Raw genomic sequence first — 10,256 nt, 5'->3', positions numbered from 1 at the left:
GATGAGTGACATTTCTCATCACCTTTTCTCTGCTGTCCAGGCTTCTGTTGGCAGCAGGGTGCAGATGGTGGGAGTAGTTCCTGCTCTGCGTGGCAAGGTGCAAGTTTTGCCTGCAGTGAGGGAGGAGGAGTTAGAGCTGAGCTGCAGGATGCAGTTACTGCAGGATGCAGTTACTCAGCCCTTCCCTTCCTTCACGAGGGTCTGACATGGACCATCCATGCTGGACCTTACCTGAAACTCCACTATGGATTGTTACTTTTGTAGGAGGGGCTGTTGTGGGGATCTGCCCTTCCTTCCTTAGAGGACAGGGCTTGCCCTGCCCTGTCAGGCAGTGGGGCTGTGACTCCCTGAGCATTCCAGAGCTGTGCAGAACGTCCTGCTGCAGAGCCAGCAGCATCTCTGAAAGGAGGAGCTGCCCTTACCAGGGACACAAACTAGGAATGACCAGTAAAAAAACAGCTCTCTGAAGGCTTTGAAAAGATGCTGGGTGGATTTCAGTTCTTACCAGTGAGAAAATTTACTGTGGCCTCCCAGATAGCTGCAGTGCCTGGGAGCACACATCCCTTTGGGCATGGGGCCTTGCCCTTGGGTTTGTACCTAGGACAAGTCCCTTTTCCCTGGACCTCAGGTGTCGATCATAGCCTGTGTCTCACAGTTCAAAGCTCTGTTCCTGAGTGACACTGCTGTGTGCACTGGTTCCCTCAGCACTTTCAAAGGACTTTTTCCAGGACTCAAGACTTGAGTCCTCCACTCAAGGATTGGTGGAGGACTGACTTCCCTTTTCCTCAGTACAAGAAGGTATTGCAAAAATTTCATTTATATTGTTGGATGGTTATTAGGATCAGGAAGGCCGGAAGAACTTAGACCTGATAGAGACTGTCATCATTGGGATTAAGTAGAGCCTTTCAGATTTTTCTCATTCTTTGGGAAACTGAGTGGCAGCTCCCTGTTATGCCAGGATCTGTGCTCTACTGGAGAGCATTTAGAAAGTCATTGCTGCAGCAACCAGTAAGGCTAAAAAAGTGGATAAAATACTTGCCATCTCCTTTGGGGTTGACTGAAAGGCAGAGAGATTGTTGCTCCCTCAGTTACCTATCTTTTGTCATGCGTTTTTGTTGGGGTTTTTTGTTGGATTTTTGTTGTTGTTGTTGTTGGGCTTTTGTTTTGGTTTGTGTTGGGTTGGGTTTTTTTTGATTTTTTTTTTTTTTTTTTTTTTTTTGGGGGGGGTTTTTTTTGAAAGAAACACTCTCCCTGTGGGCAGATTCCAGATTGTGGCTCTGGGAAAGCAGGGATCTTAAAATGGAAGGTCCATCTGCCCCAGCTGCTGACTTGACAACTGTGCTGCTGGAATCAGCCATGTGCCTAAGGGGAAGAAGGAAAGGCTGAAGGAAGCCGTGTCCTCGAACCTGCTCGCAGCTCACCAGAGCGATGCTCTGCTCACTCGTGGCTCCCAGGTGTTGTGAGAGCTCTGCCCTTGTGCTGCTGTCTGGGGGCTTTTCCTGAGGGTGTTTGCTGTGGTGATGTGCTCTGGAGAGCTGGCATCATGTCCCTAGTTGCTGCTCCCACTTGGCTGCAGGGTTTCTCCTGCCCTGGCCAGGGACAGAGGCTCATGGTTGTCAGGGGCACCTGGGGAGTTCACAACAAGCAGCAGTGGTTATCACAGAGATCAGAAATCCTGGGGGAAAAGAACGATTTACTGTCAATAGTGCTGACGGTGGCTTTTCAAGTGCTTTTCAAAACTACTAAAATGACCTCATCAGCTGATAGCTGCCGGGCCCCTGACTGCAGACTGCAGCCACTCCACTCCCAGAGGAGCTGGGTGGGTCCCACGCCGGGGTTGGTGTCCTGTCAGCGAGCTCTGGTGGCAGCACAGCTGCTGCCCTGCCCTCAGCCCAGGGCAGGAATGGCTGCAATGCTGCGGGGCAGGAATGAGCTGCATTGGCAGATTTGTCCTCAGGGAGCAGCTGGGATAGTCCTTGGGTCAAAAATACACAGGCATCTGATTTCAGGATGATTTTAGGATGCAAGTATTTGGCTGATTCTGGATGTGAAGATTTGGGCAGGTTTTTCCCTGGTGATTTGGCTCTGTGCAGCTTTCTTGGATTCACAGCTTTCCTGCAGTTTGCCCAGGTGTAGGACTGTGCTGGTACTGATTTACTCTCTCACTGGGGCAGGCCTGGTCTCATGCTCATGCTTCCCAACAATAGATGTCCTTCCAGATTGGGGCAATAAATACTAACCTGTCTTGTCCCTGGCCCTAAACATTAAAAGCAATTTTTGCTCCAGATATGTTCACTGCACTCCTTGGCACAAGTTAAAAGGGGGGTTATTTTCCCACAGTACTTTGGCTGCTGTCCCACCCCCCAGACACAAAGCAGGATGCAATCAAATAGTTTGAAAGTTTTAAAGTGACAATGAAGTTTTTATACCTTCCAGTATGACATTTGCAGTTTACTTTGATCAGGGATTTGAAGGTGAGATGTGCATCATCATAAAGAGACCATCCTGGTGGGCTCATCAGAGTAGTGATGCTTTTATCAGCTGATAGAAAACCTGGAGGAGCCCAGTGACCGGGAATCTGCTTAACTTGGATCTGGCCCAGCCCAGTTTGTGGCAGGCTGGCTGCTTTCCCCATGGGAAAGGAGAAAACTAAGTGAATCAAAAGTTTTGGCATCATTATTCCAACCTACCTGTTGTTCTTCCATGTGAGGATTGGTGTTTTCATTGCCAGGGCTCCACAGGGAACCTGCAAGTTTTTAATTTCATTTTAGTCTCTCTAATAGCTGTGTGAGTGGTGAGTGAGTACATACCACACTAGTACCTAGTTTTTCCTCATTTCTCACGTTCCTGCTGCACTTTTCGGCTCCTAAAGGTCACAGCTATCAGAGGGGCCTCTACTGGAGTGAGTCTGGAATGAATTTGATAAATGATTTCTACATAGGCATGACATGAACACACTCATTGCTACAAGTGTTTCCTTAATCACTGCTCCCTTATCAGCATGAAAAACAAGTATGTAGAGTATCTTGGGCAAATACACTTGTGCAGATGCTGGGAGAGCTACAAGCCTTATCAGCAAACAGGTTCAGTAACATTTGCAATTCAATCCACTTGGAATGGCTGTCAGTAGAATGCTCATCTTTCCCGAAAGCCTTGGGCCATCCCTGCTAACTCCAGACCTCTCTGAGACAACATCAAAATCTGTTGCTGTGACAGTGTCCATGGAGACTTCCCACTCATGCTGCCCTCTAATTTGCGCCCCACTGAAGAACTAGGAACATAAAAAGCAGGACAAAGCAGATGCTGCCCAGCTAAACAAATCTCTCCTTCCTACCCACAGGGCTGAGCTACAATATTTCTCTTACAGAAGTGATATTTACTAGGAAAAATGAGCTAATGATCAATGGCTGTGCAATAACACACTGATGTAAATAAAGAACCTGACATGAGAAGTGGACACAGAGCAATAATCACAGGCTTTTCTTGTATCCATGGGGATGAGCTGGAAACCCATGTCTGTGCTCACAGAGAGCAGGACAGTCCATCTCAGCAGCAGGGCCTCATGTAGGGGAAGTTGGCTGCTAGGAACCATGGTGAAGGATCTCTCTTGGGCTGTCAAGCAGCTGCCACAATCCTGTGGTTCACTCTGAACCTGGGCTCTCAAGGAATCAGATCTTAATTCTGGAAGAGGTAACAGTATTGGTGTCTGTAGCCTCCACGTTTGTATTTCTGAAGGCTCTTCACCAAGGAACCTACTCCTCCTTGGCAAATTCTCACCCCAACAAAAAAGGTCAAGCATTGAGACTGTGAGTAAAGAGCCTCAAGTTTCTGTGACCGAGGAGTGGTAATTGGAGTTGGGGGCGTTCCCTATGAAGGATATGCAGCAGATCTTGCTACTTCAGCTTTGGACAGATCCTGGATAAGACATGGAAAGCTGTTGCTTTAAGTGGAGGTCAGAAGATTACTACCAGACTGGAAGGTAAGAATCTCTCTGGAAAGGAGAGCAGTAAAATGTCATAAAATACAGTTCCAAGACCTTGATTTGTAGGTGCAGTTTGTGGTAATTGGGAGTGGGGCTGCTGAGCCTCACCCCTAATGGGCTACAGCTGTGAGAAGCAGGTGAGCAGCACTGACAGCAATGAGCCATGGAGTGCCCAGGTGCACTGACCAACCACAAAGGGAGCAGAGGGCACACAGGTGCAATCCATGAACATGAGGGGGATAAAAGGTTGGGCTAAAGAACAAGAAGGGCTGATGCTTGAAGCTATCTGGAGTGGTTTGCTGTTAGTTTGTATGGGTATGTGCTTGAAACTTTTTGATGTGGTATGGTGTTATTCTGTTTGGGCAAATGCTTAAAGCCTTCTGAAATGGTATGCTGATGCTATATGTGTTGTGGCTGTCTCAATGGTGATACTGTGACACTGATTAGCATTTACTGATTTTTGACCTCAGGATAAACAGCATGGATATGCTAACAAGACTGTGGAGGATGCAAATTTGGGAGCTATCCTCAAACATGTGAGGACCAGAGCATCTTGGAAAACTAACTGAATGGGCTGTAATAAAAAGAACAGGGTTCAGCTGTGGAAAAAGGAAGGGAAGTACTGAAAGGACAGACATTTATAGTACAACTACATATAGTAATAATACTGTGACTGGGTTTGGATGTAGTAATTAGGATTCACTGTGCAGAAATGCTTGAGGGAATCCCACCTGGCCTATCAGACAGACAGCAGGTACAGAAAGGCTGTTCCACATATAGCTATACAAACCAGACCAGAGCCATGGCAGCACTACCCAGTTTGCATCTCCTTTGCAGGAATCAAAGTTTGTTATGCATAGCAGGGTTTTTAACTTCTCCCATGTGTCAATAGAAATCCTGAGGAGAATGAACTGCTGTCACATGGGCTGGATGCTTTGCTTACTGCAAACAGGGCTAAAAAGGAGACTCAACTTTTGTGCCATCTCAGGCAACATTTTGGAGAATGCTAATTGCACATTTCAGTGTGTTATTCCAAGAGGGCAGGATCCTCTGAGGACTGGCCTTTGTGGCTCCAAACTGTGTGCTAGGCAAGCAGGACAGATCCAGCTCCAAATGAAGGAAGTTTATCTGCATGTGAGGATTTTAATACTGTGTTCCCAGCAGAGGCTTTGTGGGGCTTACCTTGGCTTCACGCTGAGCTGCAACACCATGACCGATGACTTCCACCATGGAATTTGGTGTATTCTCTCCCTCTTCAGGCACCCAGTTTGCCAAGAACAGAAAACCAACTGAGAAGCAAAACTCAGGATTGTCTGGATTGTATGCTGTGAATTGTAGAGGCAAGAAGTTAGGTGAGACATGTCCCTTCCCTGTGTTCCCTGTTGGTGCTTCTCTCCCAGTTCTGGAGCCAGACAAGCCCCCAGTGGAGCTGGAGGCAGACAGGAATAGTGCTGTAAAATCCCCTGAGCTCAGCTCTGACTGAAGCATTAGTGGTTTAAAGCACAAATTTATCAGAGTCATCAGAGCATGCAGATTGGTGAGACGATGTAAGCAAATCCCAAGGGATACTGTTCTATCCCTGCATTATCCTGGAACACACAGCTGTGGCTATTAGCAGCAAAACCCTTTATGTTTGGTTCAGTGGACTGTTGGAGAAGCTGTTTTGGTAACATTTCTCTCTGAGACATTAAACACTAAAGCCAACCCATTGCTTCTGCTTTATGGTGGCAGAAACCCAGTCCAGGGCGCAACGCGAGTGGTGTGAGCCAGAGCCCTTCATCCCTGGCACACCCCCTAAAACCTATCCCAGGGAGAAAAAAGTGGAAGGCCAAGAAGAACTTGGAAATTGCTGCCTTTCAAAACTGGCTGTGTGTCATTTCTCTTTTGCCTGCTAAAGCTAGGATCTTCCACATCAATTGCTTCTGCAAATCACACCCCAAACAGGCCTGGCCCCCTTCCATGCTGCTCTTATTTGCATTCCCTGGAACACGAGCTCCAACAATTACATCTTTTATATTTGCATACACATTCTGAATGCTTTTGAGCTGATTGTAAAGGTCAGGCTGAGTGGTGAAGTACAGAGGATTTGAATAGATCAGTCTACCTCAGATGCTTGAAGAAGAAATCACTCTGGGCTAGATACTGTCCTGATACACATCTAAGTGTGCTGGCACTGAATAGTGCAGTGGTCTAGAAATTTTAAAAAACTGATTTTCAGTCCTGTCTTGTCCCTCCCCTCACTGTAATTTCAGAAGGCACAGCATACAGTCACTGCATTTTTCAGACACCAAGTAATGCAGGCAGGAGATAAGGATCATGTAGCCACACCAGATTTTGGATGCTTATGCCTCTTCCTTAACTCATGGATCTGCAAAATAGGGATGGAAAACTTGCAAAGACTGAAATACCTGCTCCTTTTATCTCTGATCTCAAGGTAGAATGTAGATGTTCAGAGTGAATCTAGCTAAATTCTTTTTTTCTGCTACTGAAATGGTTTCAGCATTACAAGATTTTAGCAGGGACAGCATTGGTTTCATGCTCCCCAGTTCAGCTTTATGCTTCAGAGTGTCTGTTTTCAAAGATTACTGTTCATGCAATGTCAACCAAGTCACCATCACCTCTGCTGGCATGTGGAAAGTGTCAGTGGCAGCACTTCCATCCCCTGAAGCTATGCTCTTCCTGCTGCCCTGTATCCCATTATCTCTGTGCAGACATTCCTTGTGTTTACCTGCCACGTTCCTGCCCTGCAGGCCATTTCTACAGCAATTCTCCCCAACAGAGCAGCTAAAATCAGGTGCAACCTCAGTGCCTGTGGTAATTATGTTCGAAGGTTAATGTTTCATAAAAATATCAAAGCGTTTCTGCCCCTCAGCCCATGATTTTGGTAGAAGCCAGAGATTTTTTCTCATTTGTTGTGGTCTAACAGTTACATGCTTGGCAGCTGGATGCTTGTTTCTACCCAGGGTTTAATCTACCTGATAGAACTTTATTAAAATATGAACTGTGGGTGTGGTAATCTTTTGGAAGGTGAGGGGCTCTGAAATAGCTTTTTCTCCCTGAAAATTCGCCTGAGTGCTAAAGCAATATTTGGAGCTCCAAGTACATCAGGCTGTATTTGGCCAAAGATTTAATGAAATGCCAGAAATGAGGTGCTTGTGCTAATGACTAAGTGGCAAACCCCAAAATATTTATCTTCTGATTTTGCTATATGACATAGCAAAGAGAAGACTGAAATAATAACTGTTCTAGCTGTAAAGTGAACCCTTTTTCTTAGAAATTTGCTTGTCATGTCTCTTGCAGATTTTGTTTTCCCTACACAGCCTGGGGGGGAAAAAACCTACCTTCCATAAAAATAAAATTCCTGCACTATAAAAATACTGTAAGTTGACAAAAATCTCCTAAACCACCAACAACACTACCCAAAAGGTGGGGGGATGGGCACAGATGGAGGGAGGGTTCACAAACTCCCTTGGCATTGCATTTTTGCTAACAAGGGGTCAGATTTTGGGGGGGTTGATGATAAAATGCCTGCTGATTTCATATGGAACAGAAGCAACCATCTTTTCTTCACTTTCCTCCCTCTTCCTAGGCTGGCAGTGGTAGGTGTGTGCTGGAGCCTCCATGCATTGGCTACTTCCCTTTCTCCTGCAAGTGAAAACCATTGCAGTGCTTTACTCAATGCATTGTAGAAGTTGTTGCTGCATATAAAACTAGTTTGATCTGGGATGAGCTGAAAAATTAAATAACTGCTACAGAATACTGTGAAATTCTGGTTTTACAAGTTAGATTTTGCGTGGGAGAAGGAAAGATGGCTGCATTTTTTTTCATGTTGTTTGTGTATCATTTCCAAGCCTTAATTGATGAATGTGATATAGTTTGATAGCTAAAAATATCAAACCAGTTTTGTGGTGAAAATATTATTAAAATGAAAATAAATATGGATCTCTCTACATAGGTGAGAGAGAACACACAAGGGAATGCTTGAAGTGAGTAGGTTTGGAATCTTTTCAGACTGGAAAAAACCCACAGCTTTGCTTATGTGCAGCACACATTGGTTAAAATATATTTCAAATTTTGCATATGTTTTTGAGTATTTAGCTAAAAATGAGGCACTGCATCTAATTAGAATCTCAAAACTCACAGACAAATGCTACAGGCTCAATGCTTTGAAATGTAAATAGAACCACAGTAAAGATATTGATATGGGAGTATCAGTATGATGTGAGGGTAATAAAGAGGTAAAAATATGACACACCTTCTGAAAAGTTGAGAAAGAGCACCTGGGGCTGGTAGGAAGGACCAGAGCAGTGATGAGAACTAGAATAAAGGGCTCTAACATTTTACACAGGACTTGAGTCTGTCTAATCCAGAACCTGCTCCCCAGAGTCACAAAGAGGCATTTCAGTGCCACCCCAAAGCATCCTGGATGACAGGGATACTGAGGGGGTTTTGTGGTGGGTGAAGAGACGGCCTGAACCTCACTCGTCACAAATTTATGCCTTAACGCCTGAAAGTTGCTGATGTGTATTTGAGCATTAATTAGGTCAGACATGAACTGTTTAATTATTGGCCAACCAACAGAGCTGGGGCTTGCTTTGAATTTCTCAAGGTTCCTGTCATTAAAATTGCAACTTCAAGAGCCATTCCCTTCTTAAAAACTTGGGTAAGGAAAACATTCCTTAAAAAGCATCCCCAGTTCTAAAAGTTATTTACAAGAGTTATATCAGCAAGCAGTGTCTCATCAGAGAAATGTGAAAAGTAGTTAAAGGCAGGAACATGAGTTAGAAAAGAGAAGTTTTACATCCTAATGGCTCCCAAAATCACTGCAGGATCACGGTGCTAAGCCCAGCCAGCTGGTTGTTTGTAAAATAGTGAGTGAAATGTTCAAAATTCACAAATCCCAAAGAGGATGGTGATGGCTGGTGCATATGATCTCAGAGCAACGATTAACCCCAGTTTATGAGGGCACAGACCACAGTGTTCCACTGTGGCCTGGAACACCTCAAGCTGTAAGACGGCAGTGCCCATGCAGAGGCGTCCGGTGCTTCAGCTTAAAAATCCAGTGTGGTGTCCCTCCCTGGTCCCGGAGCAGGGGCAGAGGAATAGTTTGGGAAGCTGTTCGCGACCACAGGGTGGAGCTGAAGCCCTTTTAGTTCGTGCCGTTCCTTTCGTAACTTGGCGTTCGCGGAGAAAAGCCGCGGTTCGGGCTGTTCGCAGCCCCCTTTGGAGCGCTTATTATCCCGGTGACCTCATTCCGCTCTAGGGGAAGTCAGGGAATGCATTTCGAGGGCTGAGGGTACTCCAACAGGGCACCGCGCTTGTTTGGATCTCCGTGGCAGACACAGGCACGACTTGTGATGAATTTGTAGCACAGTCAGTCATGTGAAATCATCGTTGTCTCTGAGTGCCTGTAATAAAGGCTCTGACCTGAATAAGTGAAAGGAAAACACAGCTGAGAGGAACTTATCGGGGTGAAGAATGTGTATGTTAATAAGTTTTCTTTGTTTCTCAATTCAGCTTTTCTGTTCGAAATTATTTTGAGTGACAGCACTGGATCCATAAAGGACAAGATGGGAGCTTGGATCTGGGCAGGCGTAGGGAAAATAGGACTTGTTTTGAAAACAAATTCCAAGCAGATGGGCAGAGCAGCGGGAGGGCGAACGCGGTTGTTCAGATCACTTGGTGCTCGTTATTTGTTCTTTGTCCCGTCCTGCTTACTCGGGCTCCAGTTCCCTGTTTTCCACCTGCAACCAGACTCCCCTTATCTCACTGATTCCTCCTCTCGACTGCCCTTTTCCCACAGCTGGCTCGGAGCTGAGCCTGATCTCCCGACGGCTGGCCACGTGTTGGGGACTATTTAAGAGCCTTCTGCCTTGTCCTGGAGGGTGTCCGATGCCCAGCCGAGGTGGCACTGTGTCTGTTTCTTGCATCTCCTGAGGAGCAGCTTCCCGAAGTGTGTATTCTGGTGGTCAGGAGCTCCATTTCATAATCCTCATTGAATTGTGGCTGAAGGTCTGCATGCCTACAGCCTTGAGAGCAAAACCATCTCCTGTGGGTAGAGCAGAATCCAGCTGGGCCTGTGACTCCAAGCTCTAGTCTTGTGAGGGTCAGCTGTTCCAGGAAAAGGTGTAGATCTACCACTGGTGACCAGTTGTGCTTTTGCTACCTCGATTTTGTTCAGGCCATAAAAAGACATATTGCCAACACCTGTGACCATGGATGACATTCCCATAGCAAACGGCTGTGTCCAGTGAAGACCTTATTCTCCTCTTGT

This window comes from Vidua macroura, chromosome 9 (assembly GCF_024509145.1).
Source record: "Vidua macroura isolate BioBank_ID:100142 chromosome 9, ASM2450914v1, whole genome shotgun sequence".
NCBI lineage: Eukaryota > Metazoa > Chordata > Aves > Passeriformes > Viduidae > Vidua > Vidua macroura.
The sequence above is the reverse complement of the archived record's forward strand: the minus strand, read 5'-3'. Positions refer to the sequence as shown.